Here is a 6,000-nt window from a genome sequence, read left to right as displayed (position 1 = left end):
TCAAGAACAAGTTCGTATTAAAGTGGGCGGTGAGCGTACGATGGAAGTGCAGAGAGCCAACCGGAGTACAGCCTTCATGATCCTGAAGCTTGTGGCCAGAAATGTGCATCTGGTTCGAAAAGAAATAGGTGAAAATTAGGATTTGTTTTTGTGCTCACATAGTAAACGCTCTGAATGAGGTTTTTTATACAAGTATTTTATTATTTCTCTCTCTCAATGAGGTAATCTTATCTTCTGATGAAAGCTTACATCTTTAAACTTTTCTGATGTCTGCATTTAAATTTACTCCACAGAAACTCAGCGTTGTCCAGTGTTGCTTTTTATTCCCGTTTTATAGCAGAAAAACATTACAAAGAGAAAGTAAATGTTAAAGGACAGCATTCATAATTAGGTCCATTAACAAGCTTTATAATGATTAGATTAACCTCAAACACTGCTATTATGAAATGGGTGAAAGATGGGGATTTGGGTTAATCTGAGTCATTTTTACAAACAGAGCTATTGTAGTGTATGTGGAACTGAGGAAAGAAATCAGGTCAGAAGGTTGTAAATACCAGAACAATGGAGGCAGAGGTTAAACTGGGAGAGCTCAGGGGCACAGTCGTCCCTTACCTTCAGTTCGTGTGAATAGCAAGCGATACAGTACTATAATCTGATGGAAATGTAAATCACTGCATGATACAAGAGTGGTGATAATGGTCAAGATGTAAGACTGCTTTGTGCTGTACTACAGAATCATGATATAATAATAATAATAATAATAGCAGCACATACTGATGTGTTTTATTCCTCTTATACCACCAACGATTCCTGTCTTTATTTATTAAAGTCCACCAATCATTTTTTTATCCAGTTATAATTACATTTAATGTTGTGTGATGTCCACAAATCAAGTCAGTTCCCATAATCACTCGTGTCATACAAACAGGCATTCTGTTACTTTCTGTTGAAAAAAAAAATTAAAACTGGGTTACTGGGAAACTGCAAACAGCAATGTTCTCTGTCCTGGTGATGTCAGAAAACTTAGCGCTACAGCTTGTACAAGTCCTGAGGAATGAGCTGTTACTATACAGTGCCAGTCAAAACATTTGGACACACCTTCTACTTCAATGTTTTCTTTATATTTTAATTAAGTCACTTCGTGTCTTAAAAGTAATGATGGATGTCGTTTCTCTTTACTTGGTTGTTCGGTTCTTGATATAATACTGTACGGATTATTACAGCTGTGGTGTGGAATAGGGTTATTTTATTATTTACTATTAACTGTTCGATCTCAAACACATTAAGGCGGCAAGAAACTCGTTCACTAATTAACTTTTGACGAGGCCATACCTGTTAATTGAAAAGCGTTCCAGGTGACGACCTCATGAAGCTGGTTAAGATAATAAGAGTCAGTAGTTTACAAAGCGTCATCAAGGTAAACGCTGGATACTTTGAAGAATCTAAAATATCAAACATTTTGTTTCTTAACATCTTTTCGTCTACCACATAATTCCATTTATTCTATCCACATTCACTGGATATGAGCAATCACGCGCTCTGATTGGCTACTCTACTACTAGGATATCAGCTCATATACTGTGAGTAGAGAAAAACAAAATGTCAGAGCGCATCAAGTCAGATACATCACTTTGTTATCAAGTATTTCAAAGAAACAAACAGCTAAAAGAATATAGGGGTTTTTTTCCTCCCCAGTAGCTCCTGTTCTACACTCCAGCCCAGTCGGTGGCAGTAATGCACCTTTAAGTTGGTTTGCCAACTGCCGAAAAATCCTAAAGAAGAAGAAGAAAATGGCAGCGCGTGTTACTGAAGCAACCGAGGATGAAATAAAAACTAATCGAAAACAAAACCACAAAAAAATACAAAAAAAAAAGGCAACAAAATATGGAAAGTATTTGATGGTAAGAACATATTATTTTTATTTTTTATTATTAACGCATTTTTCACAAATTGCTCCTGTCATTTCGTCGGTTTGTTTACATTCTAAGCCGAAATGATTTTGTCGGACGTTTTGTACAAAGTTTATATTTATCGAATTTGCAAAAAATAAAAATGCTCTGTTTCTCAAAATTCAGTGAATGTGGATAGAATAAAACAGTTATTCCACTCAATCTTGTCGTACATGGCTTATAGGCAACTTGGTGCTATGCGCCTCATCGGCTATCAGCTCATGTAAGACTCGATTTCGTGGAATAACTGAAGTATGTTCCATATGTTATTCCATCGTTTTGATGTCTTCGGTGTTGTTCTACAATGTAGAAACTACAAAATACAGAAAAACGTCTGAATGAGTAGAGAAGGGGCGTACAAACTTTTGACTGGTACTGTATATAAATGATAACGTATTCGAAAGGGAATTTTAATATAAACCTGTGATTCGGCTTGCAGCTGCACCAGTCTCAGAGGTGCTGTGACAGAAAGACTCAACACCTTCTGACCAATCAGCTTCAAGAATGAGTCTGTGGCATAAATTAATCACTTCATGCAAATACAGTACTGATATTAAAAATCTGTTCCTGTTACTTTTGAAAGGAAAACGAAGACATTTACTAAGACGCATTTTAATATGAACAAAAATTTATGTTGTAAATATAGACATCAAGTAGAATCCTTTTTGTTCTTCATATCTCCGGGACTTCCAGGAGTTGTATTTTCACCGTCAGAAATGTCAGTGTTGCTATTAAAAAATCTGAAGCCCAGAGAAAACAGGAATGTTTAAGAAGATCTGCATTGTAGTGGTCAGGTGATGCTTTGTGGAGAGGTTTCCAGTGAAAACAGACAGCTCTACTTCCTCAAAGTTCTCAGATTCGTTGTGTAACCATGTGATGTGAAGATACACTCGGTGCTTTGTGCTCGCTCTGGTTCCCCAATCACAGTGATGGTTATGTTCCTGATGTTCTCCTGCGTTTAGCCACAAATCTGCACAAGGAAACACCACAGGCTGAGAAGAAATAGGCATGACCAAAGTTCCCTAAAAACTCAAAGAGAAGTAGAAGTGGTTTCGAACAAGGGATGTTCCACAAAAGTGGTGACAACAGTAATTTTGTTTTATTTTACAACTTCTCTTTATGTTTACATCCTTCAGAAGCATTGTTAAAGGTTAGAGTCAGCAATCACACCAGTGGTGAACCGTTACTATTAGAGCTAGGACTTGAGCTCAGCCCAAATTTATCCAGACACCAAAAAAAAGCAACAGGGCAAAGGATTTTGCAAGGAATTAGCGTCAGGCTGCCAGGTCGCTCCATTGTGTATAGCTTTCGGTGTTGATTTTAAAAGTAATGAAGTAAATTAGAGAGGGAAATGAATACTTAAGTCTGAGTGAAAAACACTGTAGCGAGCGTGCAGCATGGAAGAAGAATCTGGAGACAGAAATCTTAGTTTCTCGGTCGTTAGCCTGTGCTACTTGCTCTTGATGGATAGCACTGGCTTGACCGCTTTATTAGCATTCGCTAACACTACTGATGAACGCTACACCAGCTGGAAGGTGACTTCACTGCTGCACTGTGGCGCCGAGTCGCAGTTAAGCTCATGCTGACTTTCGAGAAGGCCGAGGGCGATACATTTTTGGTCCCTCCCACTATACAGTGGTGCTTGAAAGTTTGTGAAACCTTTAGAATTTTCTATATTTCTGCACAAATATGACCTAAAACATCATCAGATTTTCACACAAGTCCTAAAAGTAGATAAAGAGAACCCAGTTAAACAAATGAGACAAAAATATCATACTTGGTCATTTATTTACTGAGGAAAATGATCCAGTATTACACATCTGTGAGTGGCAAAAGTATGTGAACCTTTGCTTTCAGTATCTGGTGTGACCCCCTTGTGCAGCAATAACTGCAACTAAACGTTTGCGGTAACTGTTGATCAGTCCTGCACACCGGCTTGGCGGAATTTTAGCCCGTTCCTCCGTACAGAACAGCTTCAACTCTGGGATGTTGGTGGGTTTCCTCACATCAGGTCCTTCCACAACATTTCGATTGGATTAAGGTCAGGACTTTGACTTGGCCATTCCAAAACATTTACTTTATTCTTCTTTAACCATTCTTTGGTAGAACGACTTGTGTGCTTAGGGTCGTTGTCTTGCTGCATGACCCACCTTCTCTTGAGATTCAGTTCATGGACAGATGTCCTGACATTTTCCTTTAGAATTCACTGGTATAATTCAGAATTCATTGTTCCATCAATGATGGCAAGCCATCCTGGCCCAGATGCAGCAAAACAGGCCCAAACCATGATACTGCCACCACCATGTTTCACAGATGGGATAAGGTTCTTATGCTGGAATGCAATGTTTTTCTTTCTCCAAACATAACGCTTCTCATTTAAACCAAAAAGCTCTATTTTGGTCTCATCTGTCCACAAAACATTTTTCCAATAGCCTTCTGGCTTGTCCACATGACCTTTAGCAAACTGCAGATGAGCAGCAATGTTCTTTTTGGAGAGCAGTGGCTTTCTCCTTGCAACCCTGCCATGCACACCATTATTGTTCAGTGTTCTCCTGACGGTGGACTCATGAACATTAGCCAATGTGAGAGAGGCCTTCAGTTGCTTAGAAGTTACCCTGGGGTCCTTTGTGACCTCGCCGACTATTACACGCCTTGCTCTTGGAGTGATCTTTGTTGGTCGACCATTCCTGGGGAGGGTAACAATGGTCTTGAATTTCCTCCATTTGTACACAATCTGTCTGACTGTGGATTGGTGGAGTCCAAACTCTTTAGAGATGGTTTTGTAACCTTTTCCAGCCTGATGAGCATCAACAATGCTTTTTCTGAGGTCCTCAGAAATCTCCTTTGTTCGTGCCATGATGCACTTCCACAAACACATGTTGTGAAGATCAGACTTTGATAGATCCCTGTTCTTTAAAATAAAATGGTGCCCACTCACACCTGATTATCATCCTATTGATTGAAAACTCCTGACTCTAATGGCCCTTTTCCACTACCCTTTTTCAGCTCACTTCAGCTCGCTTCAGCCCGACACGGCTCGCGTTTCGACTATCTTAGAGCAGCACGACTCAGCTCGCTTCAGCCCTGCTTAGCACCCAAAACTCGCACGGTTTTGGAGTAGGGCTGAAGCGAGCCAAACCGAGCCGAGTGGGGCTGGGGGCGTGAGGAGACACTCCCCTGTGCACTGATTGGTGAGGAGGAGTGTCCTCACACGCCCACACACGCCCCGCGAGCACGCTGGGATCTGTAAACACCGTAAACCCGGAAGAAGAATAATTACGAATTACGAGAATTTCTGAAGCCTTATGCGCCTCGCCTCATCTATACGCTCTTGCCAGTATCTGTTGGCGTTGTCGGTGACAACAAGCCACAGCACCAAGACCAGCAACACTAACGACTCCATGTTTATTGTTTACTATCCGGGTCATGAGACTACCGCTTAAAAGATCACTGACGTCACTGTTTGCGCCGCCTAACGACATCACGTGACGTCCACCCACTTTCGCTAACTCCACCCAATGTGTCCACCCACTTCCAGCCAGCACGGTTCAGCGCGGTTGTAGTCGAAATGCAACTCCAACAGCCCCGCTCAGCTCGACTCAGCACGGCACGGCTCAGCCCAACTCAGCCGTGTTGGTAGTGGAAAAGCGGCATAATTTCACCTTCAAATTAACTGCTAATCCTAGAGGTTCACATACTTTTGCCACTCACAGATATGTAATATTGGATCATTTTCCTCAATAAATAAATGACCAAGTATAATATTTTTGTCTCATTTGTTTAACTGGGTTCTCTTTATCTACTTTTAGGACTTGTGTGAAAACCTGATGTTTTAGGTCATATTTATGCAGAAATATAGAAAATTCTAAAGGGTTCACAAACTTTCAAGCGCCACGTGAATCAAAATCTGATTGGTTAATTCATCTGTCACTTCCTACATAAATATACACTGCCATGGCCTTCTGTCCCGGTAATGAAGTCCTAACCAATGAGTGAGCAGCTCTAAACTCTTCTCAGCACAGCAAACAGAAAAATCTCACTGGAAAACTCA

At 40.6% G+C, this 6,000-nt stretch overlaps 1 protein-coding gene across 1 annotated transcript in view; it reads right to left on the bottom strand.

Annotated features, from left to right (window-relative positions):
- Positions 1 to 303: 303 nt before the first annotated feature.
- mfsd12b (major facilitator superfamily domain containing 12b) overlaps positions 304 to 6,000 on the bottom strand; it is a 42,142-nt gene continuing 36,445 nt past the window's right edge. Inside the window, exon 11 of the mRNA XM_060930921.1 lies at positions 304 to 2,919. The gene's annotated coding sequence lies outside the window, so the exon portion shown is untranslated. The remainder of the gene's footprint in view (positions 2,920 to 6,000) is intronic.

The sequence above is a fragment of the Neoarius graeffei genome, chromosome 10, assembly GCF_027579695.1.
Source record: "Neoarius graeffei isolate fNeoGra1 chromosome 10, fNeoGra1.pri, whole genome shotgun sequence".
NCBI lineage: Eukaryota > Metazoa > Chordata > Actinopteri > Siluriformes > Ariidae > Neoarius > Neoarius graeffei.
This window is presented reverse-complemented; position numbering and strand designations above follow the sequence as displayed.